Below are 21,839 nucleotides of genomic sequence, written 5' to 3'. Positions count from 1 at the left end.
CCAGACGTGGGACCCGTGCTCACTACGCCACTGGAGTCAAGCTATCCTGGCTGATGACGGCTGATAGCCAGAAACCGGTCCTAGGATGCTTGATTCCGGTCCAGGGAAGACATGGCTTGGCAGTTCGGGCTGGACTGTTCCCATGAGGCACAGGGTCAAGACTGATTTGCATATGGCCATGTCTAAACTGGGGTGGCGTAGTGGGCAAAAGAACGATGGATTTAACCCAGATCTCTTGACTGGGGGAGAATGTCTGCATTGTCAGCATTCCGTCCATCATTTGTTTGTTGTAACGCTTTTCGCCCTAAGTGGGATGGGTATTCCCAGACGTGGGACCCGTGCTCACTACGCCACTGGAGTCAAGCTATCCTGGCTGATGACGGCTGATAGCCAGAAACCGGTCCTAGGATGCTTGATTCCGGTCCAGGGAAGACATGGCTTGGCAGTTCGGGCTGGACTGTTCCCATGAGGCACAGGGTCAAGACTGATTTGCATATGGCCATTTCTAAACTGGGGTGGCGTAGTGGGCAAAAGAACGATGGATTTAACCCAGATCTCTTGACTGGGGGAGAATGTCTGCATTGTCAGCATTCCGTCCATCATTTATTTGTTGTAACGCTTTTCGCCCTAAGTGTGATGGGTATTCCCAGACGTGAGACCCGTGCTCACTACGCCACTGGAGTCAAGCTATCCTGGCTGATGACGGCTGATAGCCAGAAACCGGTCCTAGGATGCTTGATTCCGGTAGTCTTTGGGTCTTAAGTCATAAGAACACACAACAGGATTTCTGTACATCAACGTTGTTATTAGTCTTTGGGTGTGTGAATCACCTTGATCTGAAGGGTGTGATCCTCAGAGTAATTACAGTTAATTACCCAACAAGTACTACCATATTGCCTCTTCGAAACTCCTACTGCCATAATACCTTTTTTTGGATGTGCAAATTATTGTGATCTGCAAGGTAATTAAAGTGACTCACACGAAGGAGGTGCTGCTAAACAACCAGTAATGCAGCATCTGTGTATTACCTTGTTCTGCAGATCTGTTGCCAAACAACTGCGATTCAGTGTCAGTGTTGCAGTGTTCACCCATCCTGAAAACGCTAGGTATCACAAGTGTGTCACTAGCTTGAACGCCATCCATGTCACTGCATGAGCACGTCACATGCAGGCCCTCCAGCAATGAGGGAAAAGAGAGTTCCACATTTGCACTGACGCTGGGTATAAGGAAGTGCGAGCTTATGGTTCTAACACCCAAAATCTTGTTCCAATTCCCAATCTATGGTGCAATGCACTGCAGACAGGTGTGGTAGGGACCTACGAACTCCCACACCGACCTGCTTACGTCGTGAAGGGGCCTGCCACAGTAGCACCAGAAATGAAGAAATTCGTATCAGAACTGGCTGAACTTCAGCACATAGGTCCTGGATCACCGCAGGCCAACTCGTAGCCAATATGAGGATACCACGATACGGTACTGCAGGTAAATAAGCTGTTTATTTAAGTATCCAGAAGTATGACCGGCAGCTTCAGGCAGGAACCTTCAACTGTCGCCACAATCAAGTAATGCATTCTACACATGTTTTACCCCCAGATCCCTTATGTCCTCGTCCCATTCATTACAGAGTAGAGATAACCATCTCCTGACAGAAAAAGCACAAGAGGAATACTGGGACCCTAATACTGCCCCTCCCACCGGGAGTACATAAGCAGTACTTACCCAGCATCCCGCCTGTTCTTTTTTCTGTCTGTCGACAGATTGGAATTGACTGTGCTGAAGCTGCTATTGCTGGGCTGGAGTGGCGGTGCTTCTCTTCTCCCCCCGCCCGGCTGCCTGGCTGTGTGGATGCAGGGTTCCCTGGGCTGTCTCCTGGCCTGCCGGGCTTGCTGGGAGTCAGCCACTGTTGGAGCCGGTATCCTGCTTGTTCTGCGTGTCCTCCCGGCCCCTTGCGGTTGGGGCTGGAGTTCCCGGTTTCTTCCGGGTCACGGGCTCGTATTCCCGAGCCTAGCCGGGTGAGACGTTCCTCATTGAATGGGCTCCTGCCGGTCTCCTGGATGTGCTGGCGTTGGGAGTGGGGGCCTTGTTCCTGGGGTTGGCCCCCCACTCCGTGTGAGAGCTGCTTGTCGGCTGTCCTTTCACTGTTACTTCCCTGTGCGGTGCTTCGGCGCTGCTTGCTGTGGGGCTTTTGCCTGCTGGGGCCGGCTGGGGCGTGTTCAGCTGGCGGCTCTTGTGCTCTGCAGGGCAGATGCGGGGATGTAGCTCTGTGGTACAGCGCATGCTTCGCATGTTTGGGGTCCCGGCTTCAGTCCTCGGCATCTCCAGGGGTCTCTGTATTGCATGGGTTCGGCTCCTTTCGAGCTCTGCTCCGCATTTCCACGTTCCTGGGTTGGTTCCTGGAGGGCCCTTCCTTTGGGAGCATCGACGCCTGCTGTTTTGCTCGGCTTCCAATCCTATGTTTGCACGCTTTGTTGTATGTTGTGTTCACGTGGGGTCTACAGTGCTGCATGCGCTGGCGTGGCTTTCAATCTGCGCGGCTGGGTGTTTCTTTCGCTGCTGTGCTTCTCACTTGTGTTCTGGAGCGGTAGCGGTGTTCGTGGACTCTGAAGATCGGCTCACGGCACCGTGTCGCTAGCTCTATGCTCCTGCCCATGTCTCCCGCCCTCTTCCACTTTGGGGCTGGTCGTCTGGAGCGGTCACTGTGGGGTGACGGAGCGGCATGCCCAGTTCTGGGGCGGCTCTGCGTCCCTCTGCTCTGTGGGGCTTCCTTCTGTCTTCTTTTTGTGCTCCGGTAGCCAGGTCTGTGCACTAGTGGTGGGGCCTTGTTGTCTGGTGGCCCCCTCTTCCTCTTGGCGGCTTCCTTCCCCCAGCCTGTGGTGGCCGTTGCTGCCTCTTTCCGCTTGGTTGTGCTGCGGGTGGCTGGGGCATCTGTCTTTGATGCTGGGGTGCCTGGTTCGTGTCTCGGGTGCCTTGGTGTGGTAGATCGCTGTTGGTGTTCTCCCCGTGCGTGCCCTCTGGACTTGTGTTCCTTCGAGTTCCTATGTCCGTTGGGCAGGCCTCTGATTGTGCTAGCCGTCAAGCTCTGTTCCCTCCTACTGTGCTCTCGGGCCTGTTGGTGCTTCCTTTGGGGTGCTCCGGGGGCTGTGCGCTCTGCTGGGGTCCTTGTGTTGTTGGCTCTGCTGCTCCCTTTGGCAGCTGTGGCTTGTGGGGGTGCCGGTTTTTTCCCAGGGCCTCCTGCCTGCTTGCTTGTGTTCTGCACCCTGCTGCTTGCTCTGCAGGTCGGGGTCGCCTCTCACGTCCTCAGTTTTGGCCTGTTGGGGTGCGCTTCTGGTCCTCCATGCTCCGGGCTCCTCCGGGGCTCCCTGCCCCCGGCTGGTGGTGGGTCGGTGTTCCTACTCCTTTGGCAGCTGCGGGGGGAGTCCTGTTGGCTCCCCTTTGTTCCTGTTGGCCTGCCGGGGTCTACCCCGCTTTTCTTGCTGCCCCGCTTTCCTTGCTGCCCCTGTGCGTCCCTGTTTCTCGGGGTGTCGCGGGTGTTGGTGTTGTGGCCTGTCCTTGGGTGTGCTGGGTCCATCTGTCTGCCCTCGGGGGGCCTTGCCTCCGCTGCGGGCGGCCTGTTTGGTTGTGGCTTCTGCTCCTCTTGGGTGTGCTGGGTGTTCTCCTCCGCTTCCTGGCTTCTGCTGGGTTGGTGCTCGGGGTCTCCTGGTTCCTGGCTTTAGGTCCTCGCGTCTCTTGGGCTGTGCCTGGTTCTCGTTGTGGCTTCCTGGTGTCGTGCCTGGTGCTCTCGGGGGCACTCTGCCCCCTCTGCCTGCGGGTCCGGTTTGCATTTTTGTTTTTCCGGCTTCCGTTCCGTTCTGTGCGTTGGCCTCTCTGTATTCCAGGGTTGCTCGTGCTGCCTCGTGTTTGGCTGTTCTGTTCTCCTTTGCTCCGGCCCGGGGCATCGGGTGTTTGTCCCGGGGCCTTCTGTGTGCTTGGGTTGCTTCTGGGGTCTGGCTGGTTGGTGCTGTCTCCGGCTGCTTGCCTCTTCCTTACTGGGGGCTTATGTATTTGGTAGCTCCTGCCCTGGCGCTCCCTGTGCTTGCCCTTGGCTTGCTTCGGTGCTCCTGGCCGCCCCTCCTGGTTCTGCCGACTTTCCTGCTCTAGTCTGGTCTCTGGGGTTCCGCTTGGTCGGGCTTGGTTTGTTCATGGTTGGGGCCGCCTGGAGGTGCCTGGTGTGGGCTTCTCGGGCTGATGTGGTTGGGCTTCTGCTCTTCATTTCCTTTGCATGCCCCCGGGGTTTGTTTCCGGTGGCGGTTCGCCTTTGGTCCCTGGGGTTCGTGCTGCTGCTGTTTGGGCCTGGCTGTCTTTCGCTGCTGCTGTGTCCTTGGCGTGGCTCCTGTTTCCCCTCTCCTGTTCTGCTGTTCTCCTGGTTGCGGGTCCATCTGGGCTCTGGGTGCGTTTGCTCCCTGGGGGTCCTGTTCTTATCTGGTTCCCGTCGTGGATGCCTGGCTGGGTGTCTGCTGGGGCTTTCCCGCTCCTGCGGGTTTTGAGCGCTTGTTGGTCGCCTTTTCGGCTCTGCTTCCCTGCCTGTGCTCTCTTTGTGTGTCCTGGCGGAGCTTAGTGTGGGTTTGTGGCCGTGTCCTGGTGGGTCCTTCTGGGCCTGCTCCTGCCGGCGGTTTTCTTCCCGGGCTTGGTTCGCCTGTGGTTGGGTTTCCCTTTTTTCTGCCTGGTCCTGGGGTTTCCGCTTGGTGCTGTTGGGCTTCGGTTTTCTCCTTTTCCCCGGTGGTCCTTCTTCGTTGGGTTGCGGTTCCCCTGTTCAGGCCTGTGTGGGGTCCTGGTGTTCGGTGCTTCTGGGTTGGCGTTTCCTGGGTTGCCTCCTATTGCTCCGGGTCTGCCGGCTTCCTACTGGTTCGGGGTGGCCTCAGGCTGTGCCTCCTTAGTTTGCTGGCTGTGCTGTCCCTTTTCAGCCGGCTTTGGGGTGTGTTTTGCTGGGCGTTCCTGGTTCTTCCTGGTTCTGGTGTCCTGGCTTGCTCCTGCTTGCTAGCCCCGGGATCTGTTCCTGGTGTGTGTCTGTTTGGGTGGCCCCCCTTCTCTGGTTGGGGTGCGGTTCTGTGGTGTTCCTCTTGCCTCTGTGGGGTCCGCCCTCCTGGCTGCGGGTTGTCTGGGGTTTTGCTGCTGCTTGGCCCTCTGCCTTCTCTGCTTTCTCTGCTTCCTCTGTTTCTTTTTCCGGCCTTCTGTGTGCTCCGACTGTGGGGTGCTGGGGGTCTCTGTTCCTCCCTGCCTTTTTGCTTTGGCCTGGGCGCGGCGTGGGCTCCGTCCGAGAGTTGGTTGGGCCTGAGGGTCCTTCTGTGTCAGCTCGTTGCTTGGCTCTGGTCCTGGCTCATTGGTTCAGTGGGTTTGTGCCTGGCTGTTTCCTGGTTTGGGGGCTGCCGGGGGTTCCCGGTTGCCATAGACTCCCGTCCTGCCTTGTTTTCCCCCCCCCCTTCTGGGGTTGGGGGTTTTTGGGGGTTGTGGCCGGTGGCCCTGTCCCCGCCCTTGCTAGTCTTGTTCGTTCAGGTCTTTGCTGGCCTCCCCGTTGTTGGTCGGCTTTTGGCTGCTTCTTTCTGGGGGTGTCTCTGGCCTGTGGTCTTTGGGTTGTCCTCCTCTGCCCTTTCTGTTCTGGGTTTGGTGGCCTTCCTGGTTTGGTTTGCGGCCTCCTTACCTGTGGGGTTTTTGGCTTCCTGGGGTTTTGGGTCTCTGTCTCCTTCCCTGTCCTTGTCGGTTTGGTTGGGGTGTCGTTCCTGCTCGACTCCTGGACTCTTGCTGCGGCTCCTCCCTCTGGGCTTGGTGCTTGGTGGTTGTCGTTTGTTGGCCCTGGGGGTGCTGGTTTTTCTTCCTGGTTCCTGGGCCTCCTCAGTGGGGTTTGGTTGGCTTTCTCCTCTGGGCTCTCTGGGGCTGGGTCGTTCGGTTTGGTGAGGTGGGCCGGTTTCTGGCCGGTGCTTTCCTCCTTCCTTGTTTGTCTGGGTGCTTGTGCCTGCGCTCTGTTGGCCGGTCTTGGCTTCTTTCTTTGGCCTTCTTCGGGCCGGTCCCGGTTTGCTCTGTTCTATGTGGCTGCCCGGTCCTGTGTGCCGTCCTGGTGGTTCTGGACTGGGCGGCTTTGTCCGGTGGGTTCCTTGGCAGTGTCCTTTGGGTCTTGGTCCTGGTTGCCCTGTCTCCGGTTTCTCTGATTGGCGGCCACCTTGTTGGGACCCTGGCCTTCTGGGTTTTTTTTGGTTATTACCGGTCCTTGTTTAGTCCCTGCTGTCCTGTTCTGGGTTGTGGGCCGGTTGCCTCCTGCGGTCCCCCTTTCCCTCCTTCTCGGTGCTCCCTTGGGTTACTGCTTTTGTTGTGATTTCCCGGGTGATCTTGTGGGTTTGGAAGGCCGGTTTTCTGCTTTGGTATTCTCCACTTTGTAATGAATGGGACGAGGACATAAGGGACCTGGGGGTAATGCTCTATTACTTACCGGTAATCTTCATTACTCCGGGTCCGGTTGTCCTCGTCCCATTCATACATCCCTCCCTCCAGGCCGGGCAGCTGGCCTTCCTGTTTGGGCTTGGTTGGGCAGGCGGGATGCTGGGTAAGTACTGCTTATGTACTCCCGGTGGGAGGGGCAGTATTAGGGTCCCAGCATTCCTCTTGTTTTTTTCTGTCGGGAGATGGCTATCTCCACTTTGTAATTAATGGGACGAGGACAACGGGACCCGGAGTAATGAAGATTACCGGTAAGTAATAGAGCATTAACAGTCCAATTCTAATAGAAACCAACAGTTAAGTCATGAGATTCACATCTTCATGTAAGCATTATTGTTTAATACACTAGGCAGTATTGAGCATTGTGAATATATGGCTGCTAAAAACTAAGTAAATACGATGAGAAAATGTACCTTAGCTAAAGAAGAAATACATTTTAAAGTCAGCATATTCTAGAGAGATTACGTTTTTAAGCAAGCTCAGTGTCAAGCACTTATCAAATAATATTGCATAGTTCGGCATTTCCTAAAAGCATTTATTTATCAAAAAAGAAATGTAACTGAAAGATAGAAAGATGAATGAGGTCTAGTCTGACCTAGTAGTGTAATTACAATAAATATGAGTGCTTACTACAAACAAAATAATGCTACACGGTTATTTGCATGTTTATGGAAAGACACATTTTACACTTTTCTTTCTTTAAAGCATTTTTGTATTAACTTCTGATCTGCTCTATCAATTTCACATGTGAGTTCACTTCAGAGTGCACATTTATTATCAGTTGAGTCTTCTCTCTTTCTTTTCAGACCTCTAAATGTGAGGTACTTCATGTAATCACCATTCATGATTCCCCTCAAACTTAAATCCTTTTCATATAGCTTTATTCACATCCTTTCCTGTCTTCTGCATACAATACAGCTACAGCTCACAAATACAGCATAATCAAATACTAGACAAAGCCCTAGAATTATTATTGGCATAAGACTAGCATTCAAAATACCCTTTTCTGCCATTGAAAACCAGTTTCCAATCATTTGAACTCCTTTCCCAAAATCTTCCAAAAAACGTGGTTTTTCCAATTGTTGTAATTCAGGTTTTAAACCTTAGTTGTTCTTTGCTTAGCCTTCTATTTTCTTACCTATGTCCGGTATGTATTTGCAGCAGTGAGTTAATTTAAGCATTTTGCAGACTCCACCTTTCTCTGCGAGTAAAATGTCTAGTGCAAGTATATCTTGAAGTACCATAGACTGTATAACAATTGCCATCTTGTCAACATGCAAAAAGAAGTATCGATGGACAGAATGCAGAACAATGTCATACATTCACCCCAGTACAGAGATCTGACCCTAAATCCATAGTTTTTTTGCTCACCATGCCATTCCAGTTTGGACCCATCCATATTCAAATCAGTCTTGAGCCTGTGCCCAAAGGGAACAGTCCAGCCCAAACTGCGAGACCAGGTCCTCGCTGACCTGGAAACAAGCATCCTAGGACTAGTTTGTGAGGGGGTGAGTGTTTGATTTGCTCAAACGCTCTGTCCATCATCCCCTTTGGTTGCATTAGAAGGCAGGGATAATTTATCAAGCCTTGACGAAGGCCCCACACACGACTGGGCTCTTAGAGTGGGCCAAAACATTTTTTTCATAAGCACAGGAGGTTTATTTGAACAATTATTTTCAATATTAAACCCTCAGTATAAGTTTCTATCCATACCCCAAGTACCCAACAGATAAAGGAAACATTCGATTATACATGTAGTTATTTATAATAGCAAAGGTTTTACCGGGATCCTTGCTTATACAGTTATATTTAATTTAAGAACTCCCATTTCTACCTTTGGTTGAGTCCGTCCTGGTGGTATCATCCTACCAATGGATGTGGATAGGCGCTGATGATGAAGCATGCCTCAGTAAGTGAATGAGGCATCTATTTCAATATCTTTGGATATTTGGGAGGCTGTCTTTGAAAACCGCTCTGATAAATTGTCTATGAGCAGACTCCCCAACAACACTTTGAACATTCCAGTTGCACTTTTAGTATGACTTTCTAATCTTACTTTAGGGTAAACCATCCTCTTTGTAAATTTATTATTTTCCTTTTTCCAAGCATTTTCTAAAACATCACTATTCTTATCACTAGTTTGTATTATTTTTGTGTACCTTTCCTCTAAAGCCATTATGTATATTTTCTCCATTGGGTTGCATTAAACATGTTACATTATTCTTGTAAGCTTGAACACTATCTATAGATCTGTGTGGAAGGAAATGATACCAGCCTGCATCCATTCCTTCTGCTTCCTTGTGTAAACTAATGCTTGATTCCGGTCCAGGGAAGACATGGCTTGGCAGTTTGGGCTGGGCTGTTCCCATGAGGCACAGGATCAAGACAGATTTGCATATGGCCATGTCTAAACTGGGGTGGCGTAGTGGGCAAAAGAACGATGGATTTAACCCAGATCTCTTGACTGGGGGAGAATGTCTGCATTGTCAGCATTCCGTCCATCATTTGTTTGTTGTAACGCTTTTCGCCCTAAGTGGGATGGGTATTCCCAGACGTGGGACCTGTGCTCACTACGCCACTGGAGTCAAGCTATCCTGGCTGATGACGGCTGATAGCCAGAAACCGGTCCTAGGATGCTTGATTCCGTTCCAGGGAAGACATGGCTTGGCAGTTCGGGCTGGACTGTTCCCATGAGGCACAGGGTCAAGACTGATTTGCATGTGGCCATGTCTAAACTGGGGTGGCGTAGTGGGCAAAAGAACGATGGATTTAACCCAGATCTCTTGACTGGGGGAGAATGTCTGCATTGTCAGCATTCCGTCCATCATTTGTTTGTTGTAACGCTTTTCGCCCTAAGTGGGATGGGTATTCCCAGACGTGGGACCCGTGCTCACTACGCCACTGGAGTCAAGCTATCCTGGCTGATGACGGCTGATAGCCAGAAACCGGTCCTAGGATGCTTGATTCCGGTCCAGGGAAGACATGGCTTGGCAGTTCGGGCTGGACTGTTCCCATGAGGCACAGGGTCAAGACTGATTTGCATATGGCCATGTCTAAACTGGGGTGGCGTAGTGGGCAAAAGAATGATGGATTTAACCCAGATCTCTTGACTGGGGGAGAATGTCTGCATTGTCAGCATTCCGTCCATCATTTGTTTGTTGTAACGCTTTTCGCCCTAAGTGGGATGGGTATTCCCAGACGTGGGACCCGTGCTCACTACGCCACTGGAGTCAAGCTATCCTGGCTGATGACGGCTGATAGCCAGAAACCGGTCCTAGGATGCTTGATTCCGGTCCAGGGAAGACATGGCTTGGCAGTTCGGGCTGGACTGTTCCCATGAGGCACAGGGTCAAGACTGATTTGCATATGGCCATGTCTAAACTGGGGTGGCGTAGTGGGCAAAAGAACGATGGATTTAACCCAGATCTCTTGACTGGGGGAGAATGTCTGCATTGTCAGCATTCCGTCCATCATTTGTTTGTTGTAACGCTTTTCGCCCTAAGTGTGATGGGTATTCCCAGACGTGGGACCCGTGCTCACTACGCCACTGGAGTCAAGCTATCCTGGCTGATGACGGCTGATAGCCAGAAACCGGTCCTAGGATGCTTGATTCCGGTAGTCTTTGGGTCTTAAGTCATAAGAACACACAACAGGATTTCTGTACATCAACGTTGTTATTAGTCTTTGGGTGTGTGAATCACCTTGATCTGAAGGGTGGGATCCTCAGAGTAATTACAGTTTATTACCCAACAAGTACTACCATATTGCCTCTTCGAAACTCCTACTGCCATAATACCTTTTTTTGGATGTGCAAATTAATGTGATCTGCAAGGTAATTAAAGTGACTCACACGAAGGAGGTGCTGCTAAACAACCAGTAATGCAGCATCTGTGTATTACCTTGTTCTGCAGATCTGTTGCCAAACAACTGCGATTCAGTGTCAGTGTTGCAGTGTTCACCCATCCTGAAAACGCTAGGTATCACAAGTGTGTCACTAGCTTGAACGCCATCCATGTCACTGCATGAGCACGTCACATGCAGGCCCTCCAGCAATGAGGGAAAAGAGAGTTCCACATTTGCACTGACGCTGGGTATAAGGAAGTGCGAGCTTATGGTTCTAACACCCAAAATCTTGTTCCAATTCCCAATCTATGGTGCAATGCACTGCAGACAGGTGTGGTAGGGACCTACGAACTCCCACTCCGACCTGCTTACGTCGTGAAGGGGCCTGCCACAGTAGCACCAGAAATGAAGAAATTCGTATCAGAACTGGCTGAACTTCAGCACATAGGTCCTGGATCACCGCAGGCCAACTCGTAGCCAATATAAGGATACCACGATACGGTACTGCAGGTAAATAAGCTGTTTATTTAAGTATCCAGAAGTATGACCGGCAGCTTCAGGCAGGAACCTTCAACTGTCGCCACAATCAAGTAATGCATTCTACACATGTTTTACCCCCAGATCCCTTATGTCCTCGTCCCATTCATTACAGAGTGGAGATAACCATTTCCTGACAGAAAAAGCACAAGAGGAATACTGGGACCCTAATACTGCCCCTCCCACCGGGAGTACATAAGCAGTACTTACCCAGCATCCCGCCTGTTGTTTTTTCTGTCTGTCGACAGATTGGAATTGACTGTGCTGAAGCTGCTCTTGCTGGGCTGGAGTGGCGGTGCTTCTCTTCTCCCCCCGCCCGGCTGCCTGGCTGTGTGGACGCAGGGTTCCCTGGGCTGTCTCCTGGCCTGCCGGGCTTGCTGGGATTCAGCCACTGTTGGAGCCGGTATCCTGCTTGTTCTGCGTGTCCTCCCGGCCCCTTGCGGTTGGGGCTGGAGTTCCCGGTTTCTTCCGGGTCACGGGCTCGTATTCCCGAGCCTAGCCGGGAGAGACGTTCCTCATTGAATGGGCTCCTGCCGGTCTCCTGGATGTGCTGGCGTTGGGAGTGGGGGCCTTGTTCCTGGGGTTGGCCCCCCACTCCGTGTGAGAGCTGCTTGTCGGCTGTCCTTTCACTGTTACTTCCCTGTGCGGTGCTTCGGCGCTGCTTGCTGTGGGGCTTTTGTCTGCTGGGGCCGTCTGGGGCGTGTTCAGCTGGCGGCTCTTGTGCTCTGCAGGGCGGATGCGGGGATGTAGCTCTGTGGTACAGCGCATGCTTCACATGTTTGGGGTCCCGGCTTCAGTCCTCGGCATCTCCAGGGGTCTCTGTATTGCATGGGTTCGGCTCCTTTCGAGCTCTGCTCCGCATTTCCACGTTCCTGGGTTGGTTCCTGGAGTGCCCTTCCTTTGGGAGCATCGACGCCTGCTGTTTTGCTCGGCTTCCGATCCTATGTTTGCACGCTTTGTTGTGTGTTGTGTTCACGTGGGGTCTACAGTGCGGCATGCGCTGGCGTGGCTTGCAATCTGCGCGGCTGGGTGTTTCTTTCGCTGCTGTGCTTCTCACTTGTGTTCTGGAGCGGTAGCGGTGTTCGTGGGCTCTGAAGATCGGCTCACGGCACCGTGTCGCTAGCTCTATGCTCCTGCCCATGTCTCCCGCCCTCTTCCACTTTGGGGCTGGTCATCTGGAGCGGTCACTGTGGGGTGACGGAGCGGCATGCCCAGTTCTGGGGCGGCTCTGCGTCCCTCTGCTCTGTGGGGCTTCCTTCTGTCTTCTTTTTGTGCTCCGGTAGCCAGGTCTGTGCACTAGTGGTGGGGCCTTGTTGTCTGGTGGCCCCCTCTTCCTCTTGGCGGCTTCCTTCCCCCAGCCTGTGGTGGCCGTTGCTGCCTCTTTCCGCTTGGTTGTGCTGCGGGTGGCTGGGGCATCTGTCTTTGATGCTGGGGTGCCTGGTTCGTGTCTCGGGTGCCTTGGTGTGGTAGATCGCTGTTGGTGTTCTCCCCGTGCGTGCCCTCTGGACTTGTGTTCCTTGGGGTTCCTATGTCCGTTGGGCAGGCCTCTGATTGTGCTAGCCGTCAGGCTCTGTTCCCTCCTACTGTGCTCTCGGGCCTGTTGGTGCTTCCTTTGGGGTGCTCCGGGGACTGTGCGCTGTGCTGGGGTCCTTGTGTTGTGGGCTCTGCTGCTCCCTTTGGCAGCTGTGGCTTGTGGGGGTGCCGGTTTTTTCCCAGGGCCTCCTACCTGCTTGCTTGTGTTCTGCACCCTGCTGCTTGCTCTGCGGGTCGGGGTCGCCTCTCATGTCCTCAGTTTTGGCCTGTTGGGGTGCGCTTCTGGTCCTCCATGCTCCGGGCTCCTCCGGGGCTCCCTGCCCCCGGCTGGTGGTGGGTCGGTGTTCCTACTCCTTTGGCAGCTGCGGGGGGAGTCCTGTTGGCTCCCCTTTGTTCCTGTTGGCCTGCCGGGGTCTGCCCCGCTTTTCTTGCTGCCCCGCTTTCCTTGCTGCCCCTGTGCGTCCCTGTTTCTCGGGGTGTCGCGGGTGTTGGTGTTGTGGCCTGGCATTGGGTGTGCTGGGTCCATCTGTCTGCCCTCGGGGGGCCTTGCCTCCGCTGCGGGCGGCCTGTTTGGTTGTGGCTTCTGCTCCTCTTGGGTGTGCTGGGTGTTCTCCTCCGCTTCCTGGCTTCTGCTGGGTTGGTGCTCGTGGTCTCCTGGTTCCTGGCTTTAGATCCTCGCGTCTCTTGGGCTGTGCCTGGTTCTCATTGTGGCTTCCTGGTGTCGTGCCTGGTGCTCTCGGGGGCACTCTGCCCCCTCTGCCTGCGGGTCCGGTTTGCATTTTTGTTTTTCCGGCTTCCGTTCCGTTCTGTGCGTTGGCCTCTCTGTATTCCAGGGTTGCTCGTGCTGCCTCGTGTTTGGCTGTTCTGTTCTCCTTTGCTCCGGCCCGGGGCATCGGGTGTTTGTCCCGGGGCCTTCTGTGTGCTTGGGTTGCTTCTGGGGTCTGGCTGGTTGGTGCTGTCTCCGGCTGCTTGCCTCTTCCTTGCTGGGGGCTTATGTATTTGGTAGCTCCTGCCCTGGCGCTCCCTGTGCTTGCCCTTGGCTTGCTTCGGTGCTCCTGGCCGCCCCTCCTGGTTCTGCCGACTTTCCTGCTCTAGTCTGGTCTCTGGGGTTCCGCTTGGTCGGGCTTGGTTTGTTCATGGTTGGGGCCGCCTGGAGGTGCCTGGTGTGGGCTTCTCGGGCTGATGTGGTTGGGCTTCTGCTCTTCATTTCCTTTGCATGCCCCCGGGGTTTGTTTCCGGTGGCGGTTCGCCTTTGGTCCCTGGGGTTCGTGCTGCTGCTGTTTTGGCCTGGCTGTCTTTCGCTGCTGCTGTGTCCTTGGCGTGGCTCCTGTTTCCCCTCTCCTGTTCTGCTGTTCTCCTGGTTGGGGGTCCATCTGGGCTCTGGGTGCGTTTGCTCCCTGGGGGGTCCTGTTCTCATCTGGTTCCCATCGTGGATGCCTGGCTGGGTGTCTGCTGGGGCTTTCCCGCTCCTGCGGGTTTTGAGCGCTTGTTGGTCGCCTTTTCGGCTCTGCTTCCCTGCCTGTGCTCTCTTTGTGTGTCCTGGCGGAGCTTAGTGTGGGTTTGTACCCGTGTCCTGGTGGGTCCTTCTGGGCCTGCTCCTGCCGGCGGTTTTCTTCCCGGGCTTGGTTCGCCTGTGGTTGGGTTTCCCTTTTTTCTGCCTGGTCCTGGGGTTTCCGCTGGGTGCTGTTGGGCTTCGGTTTTCTCCTTTTCCCCGGTGGTCCTTCTTCGTTGGGTTCCCCTGTTCAGGCCTGTGTGGGGTCCTGGTGTTCGGTGCTTCTGGGTTGGCGTTTCCTGGGTTGCCTCCTATTGCTCCGGGTCTGCCGGCTTCCTACTGGTTCGGGGTGGCCTCAGGCTGTGCCTCCTTAGTTTGCTGGCTGTGCTGTCCCTTTTCGGCCGGCTTTGGGGTGTGTTTTGCTGGGCGTTCCTGGTTCTTCCTGGTTCTGGTGTCCTGGCTTGCTCCTGCTTGCTTCCCCGGGATCTGTTCCTGGTGTGTGTCTGTTTGGGTGGCCCCCCTTCTCTGGTTGGGGTGCGGTTCTGTGTTGTTCCTCTTGCCTCTGTGGGGTCCGCCCTCCTGGCTGCGGGTTGTCTGGGGTTTTGCTGCTGCTTGGCCCTCTGCCTTCTCTGCTTTCTCTGCTTCCTCTGTTTCTTTTTCCGGCCTTCTGTGTGCTCCGACTGTGGGGTGCTGGGGGTCTCTGTTCCTCCCTGCCTTTTTGCTTTGGCCTGGGTGCGGCGTGGGCTCCGTCCGAGAGTTGGTTGGGCCTGAGGGTCCTTCTGTGTCAGCTCGTTGCTTGGCTCTGGTCCTGGCTCATTGGTTCAGTGGGTTTGTGCCTGGCTGTTTCCTGGTTTGGGGGCTGCCGGGGGTTCCCGGTTGCCATAGACTCCCGTCCTGCCTTGTTTCCCCCCCCCCCTTCTGGGGTTGGGGGTTTTTGGGGGTTGTGGCCGGTGGCCCTGTCCCCGCCCTTGCTAGTCTTGTTCGTTCAGGTCTTTGCTGGCCTCCCCGTTGTTGGTCGGCTTTTGGCTGCTTCTTTCTGGGGGTGTCTCTGGCCTGTGGTCTTTGGGTTGTCCTCCTCTGCCCTTTCTGTTCTGGGTTTGGTGGCCTTCCTGGTTTGGTTTGCGGCCTCCTTACCTGTATGGTTTTTGGCTTCCTGGGGTTTTGGGTCTCTGTCTCCTTCCCTGTCCTTGTCGGTTTGGTTGGGGTGTCGTTCCTGCTCGACTCCTGGACTCTTGCTGAGGCTCCTCCCTCTGGGCTTGGTGCTTGGTGGTTGTCGTTTGTTGGCCCTGGGGGTGCTGGTTTTTCTTCCTGGTTCCTGGGCCTCCTCAGTGGGGTTTGGTTGGCTTTCTCCTCTGGGCTCTCTGGGGCTGGGTCGTTCGGTTTGGTGAGGTGGGCCGGTTTCTGGCCTGTGCTTTCCTCCTTCCTTGTTTGTCTGGGTGCTTGTGCCTGCGCTCTGTTGGCCGGTCTTGGCTTCTTTCTTTGGCCTTCTTCGGGCCGGTCCCGGTTTGCTCTATTCTATGTGGCTGCCCGGTCCTGTGTGCCGTCCTGGTGGTTCTGGACTGGGCGGCTTTGTCCGGTGGGTTCCTTGGCCGTGTCCTTTGGGTCTTGTTCCTGGTTGCCCTGTCTCCGGTTTCTCTGATTGGCGGCCACCTTGTTAGGACCCTGGCCTTCTAGGTTTTTTTTGGTTGTTACCGGTCCTTGTTTAGTCCCTGCTGTCCTGTTCTGGGTTGTGGGCCGGTTGCCTCCTGCGGTCCCCCTTTCCCTCCTTCTCGGTGCTCCCTTGGGTTACTGCTTTTGTTGTGGTTTCCTGGGTGATCTTGTGGGTTTGGAAGGCCGGTTTTCTGCTTTGGTATTCTCCACTTTGTAATGAATGGGACGAGGACATAAGGGACCTGGGGGTAATGCTCTATTACTTACCGGTAATCTTCATTACTCCGGGTCCGGTTGTCCTCGTCCCATTCATACATCCCTCCCTCCAGCCCGGGCAGCTGGCCTTCCTGTTTGGGCTTGGTTGGGCAGGCGGGATGCTGGGTAAGTACTGCTTATGTACTCCCGGTGGGAGGGGCAGTATTAGGGTCCCAGCATTCCTCTTGTTTTTTTCTGTCGGGAGATTGCTATCTTATCTCCACTTTGTAATTAATGGGACGAGGACAACGGGACCCGGAGTAATGAAGATTACCGGTAAGTAATAGAGCATTAACAGTCCAATTCTAATAGAAACCAACAGTTAAGTCATGTGATTCACATCTTCATGTAAGCATTATTGTTTAATACACTAGGCAGTATTGAGCATTGTGAATATATGGCTGCTAAAAACTAAGTAAATACGATGAGAAAATGTACCTTAGCTAAAGAAGAAATACATTTTAAAGTCAGCATATTCTAGAGAGATTACGTTTTTAAGCAAGCTCAGTGTCAAGCACTTATCAAATAATATTGCATAGTTCGGCATTTCCTAAAAGCATTTATTTATCAAAAAAGAAATGTAACTGAAAGATAGAAAGATGAATGAGGTCTAGTCTGACCTAGTAGTGTAATTACAATAAATATGAGTGCTTACTACAAACAAAGTAATGCTACATGGTTATTTGCATGTTTATGGAAAGACACATTTTACACTTTTCTTTCTTTAAAGCATTTTTGTATTAACTTCTGATCTGCTCTATCAATTTCACATGTGAATTCACTTCAGAGTGCACATTTATTATCAGTTGAGTCTTATCTCTTTCTTTTCAGACCTCTAAATGTGAGGTACTTCATGTAATCACCATTCATGATTCCCCTCAAACTTAAATCCTTTTCATATAGCTTTATTCACATCCTTTCCTGTCTTCTGCATACAATACAGCTACAGCTCACAAATACAGCATAATCAAATACTAGACAAAGCCCTAGAATTATTATTGGCATAAGACTAGCATTCAAAATACCCTTTTCTGCCATTGAAAACCAGTTTCCAATCATTTGAACTCCTTTCCCAAAATCTTCCAAAAAACGTGGTTTTTCCAATTGTTGTAATTCAGGTTTTAAACCTTAGTTGTTCTTTGCTTAGCCTTCTATTTTCTTACCTATGTCCGGTATGTATTTGCAGCAGTGAGTTAATTTAAGCATTTTGCAGACTCCACCTTTCTCTGCGAGTAAAATGTCTAGTGCAAGTATATCTTGAAGTACCACAGACTGTATAACAATTGCCATCTTGTCAACATGCAAAAAGAAGTATCGATGGACAGAATGCAGAACAATGTCATACATTCACCCCAGTACAGAGATCTGACCCTAAATCCATAGTTTTTTTGCTCACCATGCCATTCCAGTTTGGACCCAGCCATATTCAAATCAGTCTTGAGCCTGTGCCCAATGGGAACAGTCCAGCCCAAACTGCGAGACCAGGTCCTCGCTGACCTGGAAACAAGCATCCTAGGACTAGTTTGTGAGGGGGTGAGTGTTTGATTTGCTCAAACGCTCTGTCCATCATCCCCTTTGGTATCGCTTTGTTCGCCCTAAGTTGGCAGGGTATGCCCAGACGTGGGTCCCTTGCTCACTTTGCCACTGGATTCAAGATAGCCTGGCTGATGAGGGTTATGAACCCGAAACCGGTCCCAGGATGCTTGTTTCCAGTCCAGGGAAGACATGGCTTGTCAGTTCTGGCTGGACTGTTCCCATGAGGCACAGGGTCAGACTGATTTGCATATGGCCATGTCTGAACTGGGGTGGTGGAGTGAGCTAAAGAATGATGATGGATTAAACCCAGATCAGATGACTGGGGGTGAGTGTTTGATTTGCTCAAACGCTCCGTCCATCATCCCCTTTGGTATTGCTTTGTTCGCCCTAAGTTGGCAGGGTATGCCCAGACGTGGGTCCCTTGCTCACTTCGCCACTGGATTCAAGATAGCTTGGCTGATGAGGGTTATGAAGCTGAAACCGGTCCCAGGATGCTTGTTTCCGGTCCAGGGAAGACATGGCTTGTCAGTTCAGGCTGGACTGTTCCCATGATGCACAGGGTCAGACTGATTTGCATATCCCCATGTCTGAACTGGGGTGGTGAAGTGAGCTAAAGAATGATGATGGATTAAACCCAGATCAGTTGACTGGGGGTGAGTGTTTGATTTGCTCAAACGCTCCGTCCATTATCCCCTTTGTTATCACTTTGAATTAACTGGTACACGCCAGCACCAACCTCCAGTGACTGCATGACTTCAAAAACAAAAATAGAGGGTAAGCATAGAATATGAATGCAATATCTGGATAAATGAGAATCACCTTTATTTCTATTATGCTTCACCTGGGGGCACTATGATAACACAAGACACAAGATGTGTGTAATTACACTATATTTCAAGTTTAAAAGTCTGGTCATGAATTTCAATAACCTGCACACACAGAGACCCCATAGTCTTGGGATCTACACAGTGACCATGGGTTTGTACTATGGGAGGTATTCCCACACATGTTCTAGACCTGCATCAGATAGGAGATAATGTTTGAAAGTCACTCAGACAATAAGATCAGTATCTCACAACGTCACCAGGCTTGATACTTTAAGTTTAACCTCATCACACAAATTAATATGTACAAATGTTTTGTCTTTCAAAAACACCATACAAAGAAGAAATAACAAGAAGGGTGAGAGCCTTATGTCTCACGTGTGTGCATGGAATGTGTGCATTAGAAGGCAGGGATAATTTATCAAGCCTTGACGAAGGCCCCACACACGACTGGGCTCTTAGAGTGGGCCAAAACATTTTTTTCATAAGCACAGGAGGTTTATTTGAACAATTATTTTCAATATTAAACCCTCAGTATAAGTTTCTATCCATACCCCAAGTACCCAACAGATAAAGGAAACATTCGATTATACATGTAGTTATTTATAATAGCAAAGGTTTTACCGGGATCCTTGCTCATACAGCTATATTTAATTTAAGAACTCCCATTTCTACCTTTGGTTGAGTCCGTCCTGGTGGTATCATCCTACCAATGGATGTGGATAGGCGCTGATGATGAAGCATGCCTCAGTAAGTGAATGAGGCATCTATTTCAATATCTTTGGATATTTGGGAGGCTGTCTTTGAAAACCGCTCTGATAAATTGTCTATGAGCAGACTCCCCAACAACACTTTGAACATTCCAGTTGCCCTTTTTGTATGACTTTCTAATCTTACTTTAGGGTAAACCATCCTCTTTGTAAATTTATTATTTTCCTTTTTCCAAGCATTTTCTAAAACATCACTATTCTTATCACTAGTTTGTATTATTTTTGTGTACCTTTCCTCTAAAGCCATTATGTATATTTTCTCCATTGGGTCGCATTAAACATGTTACATTATTCTTGTAAGCTTGAACACTATCTATAGATCTGTGTGGAAGGAAATGATACCAGCCTGCATCCATTCCTTCTGCTTCCTTGTGTAAACTAATGCTTTCTACCAAAGTATTAGATCATACTTAGAATAGAAATATTTGAAGTGTCCTCATCAATAAACTAATGAAAGTAGGATGCTCGATGAAACTGCATAAGACAAAGACATGTGATAGTATGTTACTTCTTCTGAAACGGACATTGGTAAGTGTGCGCAGACATAACAATCTTTTGCGTCCATTGCATTAGTGTATTCTTGTACTAATCGAGAGTAAACAATATTAGAAAAATCATCTTTCTTATAGCTCACAAAGGAATATTTAAATGTATCTTCTTTGCTAAGGTATGTGCGTAGTATAGTAGAATTCTTTGTTTTGTTTTCTGTCTCTGGTGTGAAATAAAATCCTATTACTGCTATGGAAATCATTATTACTGCTATTACGAAAATTGAACTCATGATATATTTGCACTTATTTCTAACGCAGCACCTTTATCATTGAGTCAGTGCTGTGCTTCTTGAGTTCAGCAGTTCTTTTCTTTCTTTTGGATACTTTGATGATATTATTCTTTTAGAAGTTCAGTTACTAATTAGATAATCTTTAAACCTAGAACAATTTTATACAAGAAAGGGCTGAGGCAATTGTTAGAAATAGGGGACTCTAGTTGGAAGAGCTATGCACCTTTGTCCTTGCTTCTAGTCAGGGTAAAGGGTACAAACACTTTAGATAACCCCTGCTCACCCCCTTGGTAGCTTGGCACGAGCATACAGGCTTATCCCAAAGGCAACTTGGACTCAAAACACACAGTAACACAGCGAAAACACCACAAATGGACACCACATGAGGTTAGAAAAATAAAGTTTCTTTATCTAAACCAAACAAGACTAAAACGACAAAAATCCAACATACAGGTAGTAAAATATGACTTTAGAACAGTTATTTCAAAAATAGAACTTGTAGCAAACAAATAGCTCCACCTGGGGCTATGACGACGTCATGACAGGCAAAAGTATGGCGCTGACCGCGAGGTGTGCGGGGTCAGGCAAGGAGTAACATGGACCCCCAAACAACAGTACCTTAGAACAAAGTCTTTAGACTATGCACGGCATTGTGGAGATAAGGCATCGGTGCAGATATCGAGGCTGGCTACCTGGCTGCCATGGTCGAGGCAAGGCATTGTGTCCCCGAGGAGGCATGTGTTGAGTCCAGGACAGGGGAAGTCGGTTGCGTCGACGGTGAGGTGCCGGTGTCACAGTGGTATCACTGACAGCATCGGAGATTGTTTTTCTTGCTTCTTTTAAGTTTCTTCCAGCTCCCAACAGCAGGAACAACCTCCAGAGGCCCGAAACTGGAACAGGCACCTCCTGGAAGGTCAGAACTCCCAGCAGTGGAGTTCAGGGGAGCTGGTCGTGACGTCTTTGTGTCCTTGAGACTTTAAAACAGGAGGCCAGCACACACAAGCCCATGGAGCTTCTTCTTCAAGCATGTTCTCGGCAAAGTTCCAGTCTTTGTACCCCTCCTTGGCAGAAACAGCAACTGCAGGCTAACCAAGCAAAACACACAGCAAAAGGGCCGTACTCTCCTTTACAGTTCTCCAGGTCTTCCTCTTGGAAAAAGGTACCTCTTGAGTCCAGTCCAGAAGTGATCTAATTCTCTGGGGTTTAAGGTCCACTACTTATACCCCATTTTGTCTTTGTTCTCTTTGTGGCAAGGGTCTCTGATCTCAGTCCAAACCAGTTCTGTCCTCTCTATTACAGCATCACTACAGGAGGTGGAGACGGCATTGTGCAGAGGAGACACTGCCTACTCAGGTGTAAATGAAACTCTTCCTGTTAGACTTGGCAGCATTGGCATGAGTCTCCCTTCCACTTTTTGCTGTTGCCTCATCTGTTTGTGTTGGTCTAGATGCTTTGGGCACTTTGCCACTGCTGTTCAGTGCCAAAGTGCAAGTGCTCCCGATTGTAACGTGATGTAATGGATTAGTGATTCCATGATTGGTTATTTGATTTACTTGTCAGACCCTAGTACAGTGCACCATGTGTGCCCAGGGCCTGTAAATCAAATGTTGCTGGTGGGCTTCCAGCACTGATTGTGCCACCCACAGAAGCAGCTTGTAAAATGTGGCTCAGGCCTGCCATCGTAGAGCCTGTGGCAATCTGGGACTGCCATGTCGACTTGGCAAGTGCACACACTTGCCAATCCCTAAACCTTCCTATTTCTACATGTTAGACACCCCTAAGGTAGGCCGAAGGTACCTCTGTGGGCAGGGTGCATTGTAGGTGAAAGGTAAGACATGCTCTGATGTGTGTAGCATGTCCTGTTAGTGAATTACTGCCAGTTTCCTTTTTCACTATTGCAAAGCTATCTGTTCCCATTGGCTAGAATGGGCAGCTAATTTATAACATCTTATACATATAACTGACCCAAGATAGGAAAAAAAAGTTTAGTATGCCTGAACTTCGAATGTTAAAGTGCATCTTTTAATGTGGGTGATTTTAACATTCTGTGTTTGAAAATACCACTTTTAGAAAGTAGGTATTTTCTTGCCTAACTATCCAGTGTGCCTCTGCTAGGTTTGTGTATTCCATGTCTGGTTTGTGAGTGACAGGGG

The sequence above is a fragment of the Triturus cristatus genome, chromosome 4_1 (genome assembly GCF_964204655.1).
Source record: "Triturus cristatus chromosome 4_1, aTriCri1.1, whole genome shotgun sequence".
Lineage (NCBI taxonomy): Eukaryota > Metazoa > Chordata > Amphibia > Caudata > Salamandridae > Triturus > Triturus cristatus.
The sequence above is the reverse complement of the archived record's forward strand: the minus strand, read 5'-3'. Positions refer to the sequence as shown.